At 41.8% G+C, this 16,558-nt stretch overlaps 1 long non-coding RNA gene across 1 annotated transcript; it reads left to right on the top strand.

Annotated features, from left to right (window-relative positions):
• Positions 1-1,201: 1,201 nt before the first annotated feature.
• Positions 1,202-3,370, top strand: LOC122054043. The gene is made up of 3 exons (XR_006132535.1): positions 1,202-1,460; positions 1,532-2,051; positions 2,505-3,370. It is a non-coding gene; the product is annotated as an uncharacterized LOC122054043 (long non-coding RNA).
• The last annotated feature ends 13,188 nt before the right edge of the window (positions 3,371-16,558 follow it).

Below are 16,558 nucleotides of genomic sequence, written 5' to 3'. Positions count from 1 at the left end.
CGATCAGAAGCAAAAGGAAATAGAACTGATCGGTCGACCGAACCAATCAACCATTAATGCACAGTAAATATAAATCTCGGCAAATCTCGACGAACAGGGAAGGAGCATGTTCGGTCGACCGAACAAGGGGATCGATCGATCGAACCCTTAATGACCAGTTAATGCAAAAGATCAAGCCAGCGTCAGACTCCAGCCAGGAAGGAAGGGAGCTAGTTCAGTCGACCGAACAGAGGGATCGGTCGACCGAACCTCAAAGTTACTTATAAAAAGGGACTCGAGGTCTGAGGCTGAACAATACTTACTTATCATCTCAAAGCTCTCCTCTGTGCAAGCTGATCATGCTACAAGTCGTCTATGACTCTTCAAGCTACTCCGTCCGGAAGTACTGACCAAGTTTCAAATTATATATTTTCTCGGTATATCATTTCTTAGCTTGCATTGTTTTATTTCATTTATAAGATAATAGGTTGTTACTATCTTACTTATTTGTACGATTTGCTTTTTTTCGAGAATTTCGGAAAGAATGATTATAGTGGATTGCCCATTGGTACGGTCAAGAATTGCGGGCCTTGGAGTAGGAGTCGACCTACGCTCCGAACCAAGTAACCGAATCGAGTCATTTACTTTCCGTTGCTTACTCTACTTGCTTTTAAATACGAAAAGAAAAATTTTAAAAAGTGTGATATTCACCCCCCCTATCGCACTCATCCGATCCAACATTTTCCTTAATTATTCAACCAAACAATCATATGGGCAGATTTGTGTTTCCTTCCTCATGCCAGATTTTTAGAAAATCAAAATTATTACTTCCATGAAACTAACAACTATGCTTCTAGGTTGTAAGGAGTTTTGAATTTTTAAGTTGTTCTTATTTGTTGGTGATTAATTTGTTTTACAAAATAAGTTCAAACACTAAGAGAACGTCTTCTCTAAAGGCTAGTTGCTATTCTCAATCACAATCTTTCTCCATCTCTTGATTGCCAACAAAGAAAAGAAGGAGAAGGACATGGCCCGGAAGCCTTTGGATGGATGGGTTCAAGCCACATGGGAAGGATGATTTCCACTCCTCCAAGCAACTCCTCAGCACTTCCGTTGTTTGCCTATGGGGCCGCATCGACAGAAGCAAATTGAGAAGTTTTGTTGAGTCTACTTTAACTTTTGACTGTAGTCTATGGACTGTTAGAAGTCATTCTCACTTGAACCTTCCATTTCGTCGTCAATGTCGACCCCTTCTCTTTTTTTCCCTTGTGGCCCATCCCTCATCAATGTCATCATCACCATCGCCAATCACATGCCTAGAAGTTGCCCACGTCACTACAAATAGTTGCCACAAACAACTTATTGTGCCGCCTCTTCCCAAGCCATGCTCCCGTCCATCGATGATTCTTGTTGCGCATCTTTCGACAAATGACAACATTGTTTGACTTCCTCCTCTTCCCTTCAATGGGAGTGGATTGCTGGTACTATTTTCAAACAAATAATTGCAAGATCTATGGTAATTTATAGTTTGCAGTCTCTCTATGTATACAAGGATGAGCAACTATACAAGGATGTGAGGAAGATGTTTGACGCAATGTCTGAACCAAACTGGCATAGGCTACTCCATCGGATTAGTCGCTTCTCATGTCTGTCAGTTCAAGAAGTTGTTTGCTTTAGGTTGTTCACTAGAAATTGTCTCTTGGTGAACAACTTGAACCTCCGTTGGTAGTCTCAAAGGAGCTTTTTTCCATGGCAAGATAAGTCTCCTACCTCATATGGTTACATTTTCCTTATGTGATCTTAGCTTTTTCAATGCTCTTATATTACATGGTAGTTTAATTCATATAGCGGTAAATATATTATTTCTGCCTATACTCGATTTAGTGTGCACATATTACTCTTTTCAGGATTCAAACTCTTTTAATTCGGACATAATTAAGGTCGAGATCAAAGGTGACAATATCAACCTCCTATTCGTACAAGGATCAAGTGCATATTATATCTCCATCGGCAAATGCCCGTCTCTGAGCCAAACTCCCTCGACTCGAATATAGTCGTGGTCAAGATCAAAGGTAACGATATCAATCTCCGCTTAGTACAAGAGTCAAGCGCATATCATATCTCTATCGGTAAATATCCTTTTCTGGGCTCAAACTCTCCCGACTCGAACATTATCACGAGTCGAGATCAAATGCGACAATATCAATCTCCATTCATATAAAGGTCGAGTGCATATCATATCTCCATTGGCAAATGTCCATTTCTGGACAAGAACTATCTGACTCGGACATAGTCGGAATCGAAATCAAAGGTGATAATATCAATCTCCCCTTCATATAAGGGTCGAGCGCATATCATATCTCCATCGACAAATATCTATTTCTAGAACCAAACTCTTCCAATCGGACATAGTCATAGTCGAGATCAAAGACGATACTATTATAAGTACCCTAGGATAATTTTGACGTGATCAATCAAGTTAAGTTATACCCTATATATTTGATGTCTTGTGTCTGAGTGTGCAGGAACTTAGGAACACAAGAAGTCGAGCAGAAGATGCAGCGAGCGAGAATGATGACACAATAATAGAATCTACCGGCTTGGTGCTTCTGAAGGATGAGGAGTTACGAAAAAGTACACTGATGGAGCAAGGAGGACACGCATGGCGTATCCGAGAGACGAGAAACTGGGAGGAAGTATGCTTAAGGAGAAGGTCAGAGTTGGGTTCGAGTAAGCTCAACTTTGAATGACCGGAGGAACACCCGAGTGAGTGGAGTCCGAAAAATGGTCAACTCAGAAGTTGACTTGAAGACCTGAGGCGCCTCAATTGATTGGTGGCACCTCAGATGCACAACAGTTAAGTTGTCGCAAATGGGGCTTGAGACACCTCTGATGGACTGGAGGCACCTCAAATGAACAATAGTCGAGATGCCTCCAGATAATCAGAGGTGCTTCCAATGTCGCAGAACCATTGAGGAGCCATTGCGATATGAATGAGATTCTATCTCATTGGAGACGCCCTGGATGTCATTAGAAATGTCTCCAATGTCACGTCGACAACATTAACTTTTGCCCAGAGGGCTATAAATAACACCCTCAAGATAGGAGTTCAACAACACACCTTATACTCATTTCTGTATTTTATTTCTGAGCTTCTGACTGTTGTAAGGGTCTTCTCCACCTCCAATATTATTGAAAAGAGAGTTTGTTAGTGCTTCTATTTGTCTTGGGTTAACAACTTTGGTTGTAATCAAATAGCCCTTTATCTCTTACTTTTTTACTTTTATTATTTGTTTTCAATTAATTAAGTGTGCCCTTGCTAAGTAAGCAATGGAGCAAATTGACTAAAATCCATGAGGTCCCCTCCATTGCACCAAACTAAGAAGAATCCAAAGAGGGTGACTCATTGGATCAAGACCAAGGGGAAGAAGAATCCGAAGTTAAAGAGGTGCTCAACACGGGAAGAAGAAGAAGAAAAAGGTCCATACTCTAGAGAGCATGAAGACAAAGGCAAAGGAGTGTACTCCTTATTTCATGTGCAAGAGGATGAAGATGAAGAGGTCTCCGCCTCTAGGATTGAGAGGGAGCATCATTCCTTGACATCGGAGCAAGAAAAAGCTTCTGTTGGAACCCCAAGGTTATTTTTGGTGTGATCAACCAAGTTAGGTTAGGTATTGTTATGTTATGATCCCTGTGTCTAAGTGTACAAGTGCTTAGGAGCATAGGAAGTCGAGCGGAAGATGCGGCTAGTGAGAAGGACGACACGGGAGAGAACCGACGGGATCAGTACGTCTGAGGGACGAGGTACCGCGGAAGAGTACACTGGTGGACGAGAAGAATGTACGTGACATTCGAGGGACGAGAAGTCGGGGAGAAAGGCTGCTCGAGGAGAAGGCCGAAAATTAGGTTTCGGTGAGCCCTATTCTGGTGGCTGAAATCACCCAGGAGATCGCAACAGTAAAGTAGTGAAATGGAGCTGGAAGTGCTGCTGGAGGCGCCTTCAAAAGATGCTGAAGACGCCACCGCGCCTTCTATGGAAGTCGCCTTCAATGAATAGTGAGAATGTGCCCTCCAAGGCTATGGAAGGCACCTTCTGTTGGGGATCGGGCGGCCGGCTTGAAGGGGGGTTGGATAGACGGCGCCCCCAAATCGTTCGCTTCCTACGTTGTTAGCTTGCGCAGCGGAATAATACAAAAATAAACAAGCTAAACAAAATACAAGACAAGAAATGCAAACCAAGCTACACGATCATTTACGTGATTCGGAGATAAAGCTCCTACTCCACGGCGTATCCGTAAGGTGGACGATCCCTATCCGTCAGTGGATTACTCCCCGGAAGATCTCCGGCTAGTTCAAACCTCCTTGTGGGTGGAGAAACCTCACCAAGACCTCTTGGACACAAGGGAAACTCTTGAGCACTTGTAGACTATTAATTAGACCTTAACCAAATCTAATTTCGTCAACCTCAACCAAGCTCCCAAGGCTTGGTTATATAGGCCACGGGTTGGAAAACCCCGCCTACCAGTCGACTGCTAAAACATGCAGTCGACTGCCCTATGTGAAAATTCGACTATTACATCCCAACGGCTCGATTCCACACTAACCGAGCGAACAGAGACATTCTGTTCGCTGCCAGTCGACTACCCCAGTCGACTGCACCAGTCGACTGCTAAAACATGCAGTCGACTGCTACAGTACTGCTACAGTAGCGCTACAGTACTGCTACAGTAAAACCTTAAAACTAGGATTTTACTCCGAGTACAATCTCTCATGCACTCGTACCCTCACCCTTATGACTCATTTGACGCTTCATTTGTAGCTTTAACCTCTTGCCTTTAAGCCTACTTCCTTTGGCTCTCGTCCCTCGGATGCATTCAAACCCGCGGCTCGTCCCCAATGTCATCCTTCGCGTATGCCTCGAAGTCGCTTCCCTCGGCCCTTATCCTCGCTGCCTTGCCCACGGTCCCTTGGATGCTCCATCCTTCACCCGAACCGAAGCCATCAACCTGAGTCACATGTGTATCCTGCAAACCTGCACAACTCAAATACATATATCAAATACAAGGATGAACCTAACTTAAACTCTTTGCCCAAACACCAAAACACATGGTCCCGCGAACCATCGGGATTGCTCCAACACCTTCGACCATGCTGAAATGAGTCGTTGGCCGTGGATAAAGTTTTATCCATGAGCGCCTCGCTGGAGGCGCCTTCCAGCCCTATAGAAGGCGCTTTCAGCCTGCGGATAAGATTTTCCAAGGGCTATAAAAAGACCCCTAAACCTAGGAAAGATATAACAACTTGTGTAGTCATTTCCTTGCAATAGTCTGAGATATTAACGAGTGTAAGAGGCTTCTCCACCTTCAGTGAAAGAGACTTTTTAAGAGCTTTTATTTGACTTAGATTAACAACCACCTAAGTTGTAACTAAGTAAATTCCGATGTCTCTTTCTTTAGTTTCTTATTGTTTAATTTTATTTTCTATTGTTGCTAACCTGAGTTAAAAGATCGAGAAGGTGTTTAGTTTTTTTGTTTCAGGCAACTCAACCCTCTCCAACCAGCCTATTCGGTCCAACAAGTGGTATCAGAGTGAGGTTCACTTCAGGAGGACTAACCGTCGAACGAAGCACACGGGATGGCCAAACCAAGCATCTGTTGGTGCAACCTTAGGTCAAGGTTGACCTGGTTGACCAGACTCGAGTTGACTTGACTCGAGTTGTGTTTTGATGTTTGACGAGTTATGTTTGACAATGTTTGACATGAACAGAAAAGTTGTATCTTGATATTTTACAAGGATACAAGCTTGGGAGATTGTGGGTGCAACCCGTGGTCAAGGATTGACCTGGTTGACCCGAGGTGAGTTGGCCTGACTCGGAAAAGTCCAAGCAAGGAGTTTGGCATGGTGAAAAGTCCAAGCAGGGAGCTTGGCACGGGAAAAGTCCAAGTATGGAGACTTGGCACGGAGAAGTCCAAGTATGGAAGCTTCGCACATGGGAAGTCGGAGAGGGCTCGGTAGCTCGTTCTCTGGACTGTGGTCAGAGAGGGCTCGGGAGCTCGTTCTCTAGACCGGATGGAAGTCGGAGAGGGCTCGGTAGCTCGTTCTCCGAACTGTGGTCAGAGAGGGCTGTAACTCGGTAGTGGAAAGTCCCGTGAGTGAAGCTAGGCAGTTGATAAGTCCCGTGAGTGAAGCCGCGATTGGAAATCTCGTGAGTGAAGCGTGAAACCCTAGTGAGTGAAGCTAGGTGAAAGTCCCGTGAGTGAAGCCGGGCAGGGAAAATCCAGATGGATCAAGGTGATCGGACATCCGGTGTTGAGAAGGTCAAGTAGGTCAAGGAAGTGACCGGATACTCACGAGAAGAGAAAGTCCAAGTGGGTCAAAGGGATTGACCGGACACTTGGTTGGGAGTCTTAGCAGGTCAAGGGAGTCCGGATGCTAGCATGATGTACCAACAGGTCAAGGTTGACCGGATGTTGGTTTGAAGGCTTGGGACTTGGTTTGGGCAAAATTAAGCTCGATCGATCGGGATCGATCCAGGATACATTGGTATCTCGGATCGGCCGGTGACCGATCAAGAACAAACAAGAGCTCATCGAGGTTATCTCGATCGGTCTGCAAACCGATCAGGAAACAACGATCAGAAGGCAAGAAGTTCGGGAGACATGCATGCTGATCGGTCCCTGGACCGATCAGAGGAAGCTCTGATCGGTCCCCAGGACCGATCAGGGTCTTCCTGGACCGATCAGGACTTAGCCTGATCGGTCCCCAAGACCGATCAGGGAGGCCGCAGACCGATCAGGGTGGAGCCTGATCGGTCCAAATATAGCCGTTGTGAGTGACAACGGCTATCTCTGTCTTCTTCGCTGTCTTCTTTGCAGTGCAGGTTATAAAAGGAGATCAAGGGCTTCTACAGCATTCATTTATTCTTCTTCTCCGAAGCTTCTGCTTCTTCTTGATCTTCTTCTTGCTTCTGCAAGTTATTGCTTCTGCTGTTCTAGAGCTTTGTTAAGCTCGCTTCCGAAGCTTCGCGTGAGCTTCCTCGACTTCTTCGACTGGTTTCAGCTGCTGCTGTGATTCTGTGAAGTTCAGATTTCAGTCGACGACGAGAAGGCAAGCAAGAGTTGTTACATTCATCTTTATATTTGTATCTTGCTGTGCTTCTTGTACTTGTACTCCTTATTGCTGTTGCAAGAGTTTGTGGTGAGGTTTCTCCACCCAGAAGGAGTTCTTATTAGCCGGTTTTCCGGGGACTCATCCACCGACGGATTGATAGGCTTTGTCCACCTTACGGACACGCCGAGGAGTAGGAGTTTCATCTCCGAACCTCGTTACATCGTCGAGTTCGAGTTTAAGGTTTGATCTTTCCTTTTTGCGTTTCTATTTAGTTATTTCCGCTGCGCTAACCCTAATCGTAGGAAGAAACGAGCAATTTGGGGACGGCTATTCACACCCCCCCTCTCTAGCAACGACCATCGATCCTAACAAGTGGTATCAGAGCGAGGTCGCTCTTCGTTGGATCAACACCCGGGGGAGCACGAGCTAGAGAATGGATCTATTTGGAGAAGATGTCATGATTCCACCTTTCTACGATCGCGACGACTTCGCGTTTTGGAAGGTAAGAATGAAGTACTTTCTTATGACTAACCTAGTTCATTGGAGTTGTGTGCAGGTAGGGTTTACTCATTCGATGGATAAAGACGGAGAAACCCTAGAGAAGAAAAAGTGGACGAAGGAGCAAATCCACTAATCCACAATCAACGATGAGGTAACGAAAATTCTTGAATTTTCATTATCTAATGACATTTTGTGTAAGGTAGGTGGATATAACAATGCCAAGGAGTTGTGGAACAACTTGGCCAAGTTCAATGAGGGAAGCTCCACTTCAAGTCATGAAGAGGAGTCAAGTGAGCCAAGTAGCTCACATCATGGAGAAGAGGAATTAGAAGTTGAGGGCTACTCAACATCTAAGAAAGAAGAGGAGGAGAGTTCTTCTTCAAGAATGGAGCAAGAGGAAGAAGCTTCTACCTCCGGAAGGGATGAAGAAGAAAGTCTTCATCCATCCTCAACCCTAGGTAACTCAAGCATTTCAATTTCAAATAAATTACACATAATGTGCTTTGAGTGTAGAGAGTATGGACATTACAAGAGTAAGTGTCCAAAGAGGGTTAGGAAGACTCCACCGACGCCAAAGATCAAGGAAGCCGGAGTCCCGATACGCAAGAGCAAGGAGCACGTGGTGTGCTTCCAATGCAAGCGAAAGGGACACTATAGGAGCCAATGTCCGAGGGCAAGGCAATCTCACAAGGACAAGAGACCGAGCACATCGATACGGGGAGCTAAGGCAAACCCTAAGGTAATCTCTAAGGCACATTCTTGCAATTCTAGTAGGATGCATGCTAGTAGCCTTATTGCTATTGTCAAGAATGATAAGCATGTTAACTTTAGGAACCAATACATGAGCTTAGGAGCCAAACATGCTAACCTAGATAAGGATAATACTAGAAATGTCAACCCTAGAATTAACTCATCTAAGGCTAAGGAAAATCTAGGTAGAAATCCCAAATCATCTAGACATATGCCTAGGAATACCTCAAAGAAAAAAAGAAAAATTAAAAATTGAGGTATTAGAGAAGGAGAATCAAGTCTTGAGGTCAAGACTTGATACTTTGGAAAAGGCTCTTAAGAACTTGGAGAAGTCATCTCTAGGGTTTAAGGGTCAAAAACCAATGTCCAAGGACAAGAAAGGTTTGGGTCACAAACCTAAGTCCCAAGTGGTCAAGCCCACTTATCATAATGTTCCATTCGATTATGGAACAAAATCTAGGGCTAGGAAGACCATCACCAAGGTCACAAGGGGAGTCACCCCTAGAGTGGATCTTGATGAGTCCCAAATGACCAAGGCTTTAAAGCCTAGGAGGGTCATTAGAAGGGTTGCTAGGGAAGTCATCCCTAGTGAATACTTAGTGAACCCAATAAGCTCCAATAGGTATTGGATTCCTAGGAGCGTGATCTCATCACGCTAGATGAGTTTAAGGTATGCCAACCTTACTTGAATAGGTAGTTAACCTAATCATGGCAAAAGGTGGCACTTTAGGATTTTTCAAGGTATAATCAAGCCTTGAAAATGAAAGTGAAAATTATTCCTAAGATAATTAGGATGTGCCAACAACATTTGAGGAATTTTCTAGAGTCAATCTAGTTGACACATAGTGATCTAAAAGTCTTGAGGATATGATTTTAGGTCTATTACACTTAGGAATATAGAATTTATGGAAAAATGATCAAAACTATCAAAAATGGCAACTAATGCTAGAATTAGGTATTTTCTATACCTTTATGTGTTATTTGCCATATATTGCTTGCCATATGCCATGTCATGACATCATATTTATTTTATGATCATTTAAAATGGCATGATAATGCTTAGGTTAGTTAAATGTCATGCTTTATTTAAGTTTCACACTTTATGCCATGACATCATGACTTTGGCACATGTTATTATGTATGATATCATTTTATGTCATGTCATCATTTCTTGCATTTATAATCAATGAAATTGATTTAAGGTTAAAAACACAATTTGATATGGAAATCAAATTGATGTTTAGAAAATGCATGAGACCTTAGCCTAAGATAACCTAAACTCATATCTCACATCAAAATTGACTTGGATGTGTTTGATACACCTTAGATGTGTGTGAGATATTAGGATGATGAGTTAGGATCAAGGTGCATAGTTCTTGTACCTAGATGAGCCTAATTCAAAATTGGGGATCATAGGGAAAGCTTATGTACAAGTCATGTACATTTAGCCCAAAGATTGTGGTCCCAAATTAAAGGGTTTAAAATCATTTTAAAATTGATTTGAAAAACCTTGATGAAGCTTTTCTAGTGATAGCTTTCATCATTGAACAAAGTGATACAAAGATGAGTTAACTTTGAGCTATTTCAAAGACTTGTGAACTTTGTATCAAGATTGAAAAATGGAAGCTATTTTCATAGAAAACTATTTTTCCTTTATAGCATATGTTATGAGGAATGTATCCTCAAAATTTTATAATTTTTGAAATTTTCTGAAATTTTGTAGGGGTTTCTGAATTTCGGAAGGAAATTCAGAAACTGATATCAGAGGTTGTGGACCGATCAGAAGGGAGTCTGATCGGTCCAGGAAGTTGTGGATCGGTCACTGTGACCGATCCAGGGAAGGCTGGATCGGTCTGGTGACCGATCAGGGCGTGCCAGTTTCGACTGTGCTGTCTGAAATTTCTGAAATTTCAGCAATGAAGTTGGTGTTTTGGATTTCTAAAGGGTTGAAACTCTCCAAGACATTGTTGGTGCAATGGTCAAGGGGGAGTTGACATTTAGGGGGAGTTTTACCTATTAGTCAAGGGGAGTTGACTTTTAGGGGGAGTTTTTACTCCTAAAGACTTGAGTGATATGGGATTATCACTAAGTTAATTGTTGGACCTTAGTATCAAGGGGAAAATTAAGAGTTTCAATGAAAGGTATGAGACTTTCATTAGGAAGAAACTCTTGACCTTGATTCACTCTTTTTGATGTGTGTCAAAAAGGGGGAGACTAGAAAGGAGAATGGAGAATGTCTAGAGAATGTTCAGGGAAGAACATTGAAAAACCTAAGTTAGGTTATCGGGTTAACCTAACTTGAGTATGGGTCTGATTATGGGTTTTGTCAAACATCAAAAAGGGGGAGATTGTTGGTGCAACCTTAGGTCAAGGTTGACCTGGTTGACCAGACTCGAGTTGACTTGACTCGAGTTGTGTTTTGATGTTTGACGAGTTATGTTTGACAATGTTTGACGTGAACAGAAAAGTTGTATCTTGATGTTTTACAAGGATACAAGCTTGGAAGATTGTGGGTGCAACCGGATTGACCTGGTTGACCCGAGGTGAGTTGGCCTGACTCGGAAAAGTCCAAGCAGGGAGTTTGGCATGGTGAAAAGTCCAAGCAGGGAGCTTGGCACGGGAAAAGTCCAAGTATGGAGACTTGGCACGGAGAAGTCCAAGTATGGAAGCTTCGCATATGGGAAGTCGGAGAGGGCTCGTAGCTCGCTCTTCGACCGTGGTCGAGAGGGCTCGGAGCTCGCTCGACCGATGGAAGTGAGAGGGCTCGAGCTCGTTCTCCGAACCGTGGTCGAGAGGGCTCTAGTTCTCTGGACCGGATGTGGAAAGTCCCGGTGAATGAAGCCAACTGGAAAGTCAGGCAGAGTGAAGTCCTGGTGAGTGAAGTTAGGCGGTGAAAATCCTAGTGAGTGAAGCTAGGTGAAAGTCCCGTGAGTGAAGCCGGGGAAAAATCCAGATGGATCAAGGGTGATCGGACATCCGGTGTTGAGAAGGTCAAGTAGGTCAAGGGAGTGACCGATACTTGGCACGAAGAGAAAAGTCCAAGTGGGTCAAAGGGATTGACCGACACTTGGTTGGGAGTCTTAGCAGTCAAGGAGTGACCGGATGCTAAGCATGATGTACCAACAGTCAAGGTTGACCGAATGTTGGTTGGAAGGCTTGGGACTTGGTTTGGGCAAAATCCAAGCTCGGATCGATCGCTGGATCGATCCGGATACATTAGTATCCGGATCGGTCCGGTGACCGATCAAGGCGTCCAACCTGCTGAATTTCGATTGTTTGTCTGAAGATCGAAACAACGATCAGAAGGCAAGAAGTTCGGGAGACATGCATGCTGATCGGTCCCTGGACCGATCAGAGGAAGCTCTGATCGGTCCCCAGGACCGATCAGGGTCTTCCTGGACCGATCAGGACTTAGCCTGATCGGTCCAGGCTTATCCTGATCGGTCCCCAAGACCGATCAGGGAGGCCGCAGACCGATCAGGGTGGAGCCTGATCGGTCCAGATATAGCCGTTGTGAGTGACAACGGCTATCTCCGTCTTCTTCGCTGTCTTCTTTGCAGTGCAGGTTATAAAAGGAGATCAAGGGCTTCTACAGCATTCATTTATTCTTCTTCTCCGAAGCTTCTGCTTCTTCTTGATCTTCTTCTTGCTTCTGCAAGTTATTGCTTCTGCTGTTCTAGAGCTTTGTTAAGCTCGCTTCCGAAGCTTCGCGTGAGCTTCCTCGACTTCTTCGACTGGTTTCAGCTGCTGCTGTGATTCTGTGAAGTTGGTGCTTCATCTACAGATTTCAGTCGACGACGAGAAGGCAAGCAAGAGTTGTTACATTCATCTTTATATTTGTATCTTGCTGTGCTTCTTGTACTTGTACTCCTTATTGCTGTTGCAAGAGTTTGTGGTGAGGTTTCTCCACTCAGAAGGAGTTCTTATTAGCCGGTTTTCCGGGGACTCATCCACCGATGGATTAATAGGCTTCGTCCACCTTACGGACACGCCGAGGAGTAGGAGTTTCATCTCCGAACCTCGTTACATCGTCGAGTTCGAGTTTGAGGTTTGATCTTTCCTTTTTGCGTTTCTATTTAGTTATTTCCGCTGCGCTAACCCTAATCGTAGGAAGAAACGAGCAATTTGGGGACGGCTATTCACACCCCCCCTCTCTTGCCGCGACCATCGATCCTAACAGCATCTACCTGTTGGGATGTATACTATAAGCCTAACTTTTGTATAAATATCTGTTTTGAAATATTTTGAAATGAGAATCACTTTGGTTAAATGTTTGTATTTTATATTCATATATATGTCGATGCAGTTGCCCATTTAATTTATATTGTAGATAACATGGTGTGTGGTGTCACACAGAAGATCATGTTATCGATTCCTTATAAATTATAAATAGTAGCTCACAACCAAGATGAATAGGAACAAACCATTGGAACGGTTGTAGTGTAATTTGGTATTAGTCTATCTTGACTATAAAATTACACTAGTACACTATGTGTGTATTGAGCAGGACCATCTGAGGTTGTTCGATTTATACTGACTATATAAAAAAATAAAACTTCTGTTATTATGGATGTGCATCCTCTTAATCCCTATATAATAACAAGCATGTATACTTAGTATTTATTTCTTTAACTTATCAATGGGTGAGATTTATTCATTAAATCAATAGGCCCGATGAGTTGAAAGATAATATTATTTATATGGTGTGTTATTGATTATAGAAGGAAAATGTATCCTAATTATTTAGGTTAATGGTGTCCCCTTGAGGAGCTCATAAGGATTATCATGTAAACTCTGCAAGTGGACTTAGTCCGGCATGATAATAAAGTTGAGTGCTACTACTCTTGGAATCATATGTTAATTAATTGAGTTGTCAGTAACTCAATTAATTAACGGGCATATGATATCTTACACACAGGGAGATTAACGCACTCATGATAAGAAGGAGCCCATATTGTAATATGGGATTGGTGCGGTAGTTTAATAATAACTCTTTAGTGGTATGGGTTATTATTGATGGACTTGGGTTGGGTGTTCGGGCCGAACACAGGAAGCCCAAGCCCATCAGGAGGCCTAAATCAATTCCTCCTCTAGGTACCTATTGTAGCCTCTATATAAAGCCTCGCATCCACCCATCCATAACTTGGTTTGGTTTAACTGAGTTTGATTTAACTTGGTTTAGTTTAACTTAACTTGGTTTGGTTTAACTTAACTTGATTTGGTTTAACTTAACTTGGTTTGGTTTAACTTGGTTTGATTTAACTTGGTTATAGAAAGAAAGATTTTTTCTAAACAGAATTCGGTTATAGAAAGAGAGATTTTTTCTAAACAGAATTTTGTTATTTTTCTTTCTTTGTAACCGACGGCAAGCCTATAAAAAAAGGAGTAAGTGGTGGCTCCTAAAACCTAATTTTTCTAATTCTCTTTTCCCTTGCTTGTGGCCGGCGACACCTCTCTCTCCCTCTAGGGCCAGCACCCCTTTCCCTCTCCTCCTTGCTTAGGGTCAACTCCCCTTTCCCCCTTCCTCTCCTAGCTAGGGTCGGCGCCCCTTCCTAGCAATCCATTGGTGGTCGGCGGCAAGAAGAAGATAAAAAAGAGGAAGAAAAGGAAAGAAGAAGGAAAAAGATTAGAAGGTGCCCCATCCTAGAGCCTCCTTTTGTAGCTGGTGGTTTGGAAACCAAGAAGAGAAAGAGGGTGGTGTTGTCTTGGTAGATCGTCGCCCACTCGATGCCCAAGAAGATGAGAGGAATACGGCAGAAGATCAAGAGGTCTTTAGCTACAAAGGAAATGTACGATTAGTTCTTTAATTTCGTTGCGTAATTAGTCGAGTTTTCTTTGTATCGATTTTGAATACCAACACAAGAGGCCAGCGATCGTGTACTTCGATCAAGGTGTGCTTTGATTCGTTAAGAACTTGCTTGATTGATCAAACACATGCCTGATTGAACATGCGGGTTGTTAGGAATAGTTCTGTACTTGTACAATTTTTGTACAGGGAAATTTAAACAAAATGGAATTCTAGCGCCCTTCAAGGGGTATCAGAGTAAGTTTTCTGGTTCTGTGTGATTGGTTTTCAGTTAAATTATGCACTGTTCATACAAAATTTAGGCCGGATAATAGTAGGATGTGCTAGATAGATTAACTCTGTGGTTGTAGGCATCCTAGATCTAACTATTATGGCTTTGTGTGTTTGTGTATGATTTGAACCCTCGGGCATGTCGAGGTTGTTTGTGTGTGCATGATTGTAATAATTAAATACAGTTGGTTGTCGTATTATTATTATTATTATTTACATTTTATTCGATCTAGATTACATGTAAATTCCTTTGTGGAATATAGGATCGATAAATGTAAATTTTATTTTAGTTGCGACTTGTATCCTTGCTATGCGTGGTGCTATTTTAAGGACCAGAGGCGCAGTGGAGAAGGAAACGAGATAGACACGACAGCTTGATCCATTGACGTCATATTGGAGGACAGCGTTAGTTAAGGCCATAATAGTTGGAAATTTATTTTCATATTTATTGTCTTTATATTATGTTTGTATGTGCTGTGATGATGTTATTTTTATGTGTTGTGATATGTGTGGATGTTAAAATTCCTCAATTTAAATATCTAAGTAGGAGAGAGATTATTTAAATAAATTCCACGATCTCCATTACTGGTTTGTAAGTGATGCATTCAAACTTGCGCATTGGCTTTAAGTGTCTTCCTCCATATCGGATGAGTTTGTTTGCGGATCACTATATCAAATTTCCTCTATGAATGATTATAGGAAATTATTTAGGTATGTGTGATCTTCTCCATCTGAAGGGGCACAATCCTAATTAATCGACTAAGTATCAAGTAATGGTATATACTTAGGCGCATTTAATAGTATCCTCCCCATCGGAGTCACTACTATTATTTGTATGACTGAAGATGAACCAACAATTAATTTTTTTGTTATAAAGTTAGGTTGACAAGATAGTAAAATTAATGGGTAAAACCTCCTCTTACAAATGTTTGAATTAGTATACGTCCACACTATCGTGACATACAAAATTCACGGTGTTTTGAAGTATTGGTGAATTTAAATTATATTGTTTGAGGAATCAATATTATTTTAAATTCTAAAGTTTTGACCAAATATTTTATTTTGTGATTCTCAGGATTTCAAAATGGCTTTCAATTCTCTTGCTGTTATTTTAAAAGAAAATAAACTTACTAGTCCAAATTATATTGATTGGAAACGAAACTTGGACATTGTCTTAACTGCTGAAGAATACAAGTTCGTACTTCTTGAGGTCTATCCTAGCGTGCCTGATAAGGATTCTAGTGAAGAGGAGACATAGGAAATGGGTCAAGGTAGATGAGATGACGCGATGTTACATTTTGGGTTCTATGTCAAATGTACTGCAACATCAGCATCAAGCCCTACCCACTACCTATGACATGATGCTCAATCTCAAGGAACTCTTCGGACACCAAAATCAGGCTGCTAGGCAAGAAAACAATAAAGGTGTATCTTATTCATTAGTTGTTGAAATATGTTTAGTGGTCACTACAACAAAAACATTAAAAGACAACGGTTAAAAACCGTTGTCGTAAGCCTTTAAAACCGTTGTAATTGGCAGTATTGTTAAAAGTGGGGGGCTACGACAACGGTTTTAAACCGTTGTCTTTGACTGAAAAGACAACAATTTTGCAACGGTTTAAAACCGTTGTCTTTGAATGAAAAGACAACGGTTTAAAACCATTATTTTTGAATGAAAAGACAACAGTTTAAAACCGTTGTTGTTTAGAGTATTTTTTAATAACATTGCCCGTTACAATCATTTTGGGGGCTACGACAACAGTTTTTAACCGTTGTCTTTGAGGGTGATAGACAACAACAACTGTTTTAAACCATTGTCTTTTAAATTATTATCTTTTAATACCAATATATTATATTTCAATATAAATATATAATAAAGAATCATAATCACAAAAGAAAGAATATTCCTCACATCAATTTCATTCAAAATGTTACTTATACAAGAATTACAATCACAAAAGAAGAAACATGTCTCATGTTTAAATAAAATTTATCTCAATACAAATAAACAAATAAGTTTCATTTATAACTAATGAACAATAGCCAACTAATGAACAAGTCTCATCACAATCTTCAACTTGTAGGATTTCATTGAACTCTTTTTTCTCACTTGCTGATTCTTTTTCAATCAGTATATAAGAA

Source organism: Zingiber officinale, chromosome 3A (assembly GCF_018446385.1).
Source record: "Zingiber officinale cultivar Zhangliang chromosome 3A, Zo_v1.1, whole genome shotgun sequence".
Classification (NCBI taxonomy): Eukaryota; Viridiplantae; Streptophyta; class Magnoliopsida; order Zingiberales; family Zingiberaceae; genus Zingiber; species Zingiber officinale.
The sequence above is the reverse complement of the archived record's forward strand: the minus strand, read 5'-3'. Positions and strand labels throughout refer to the sequence as shown.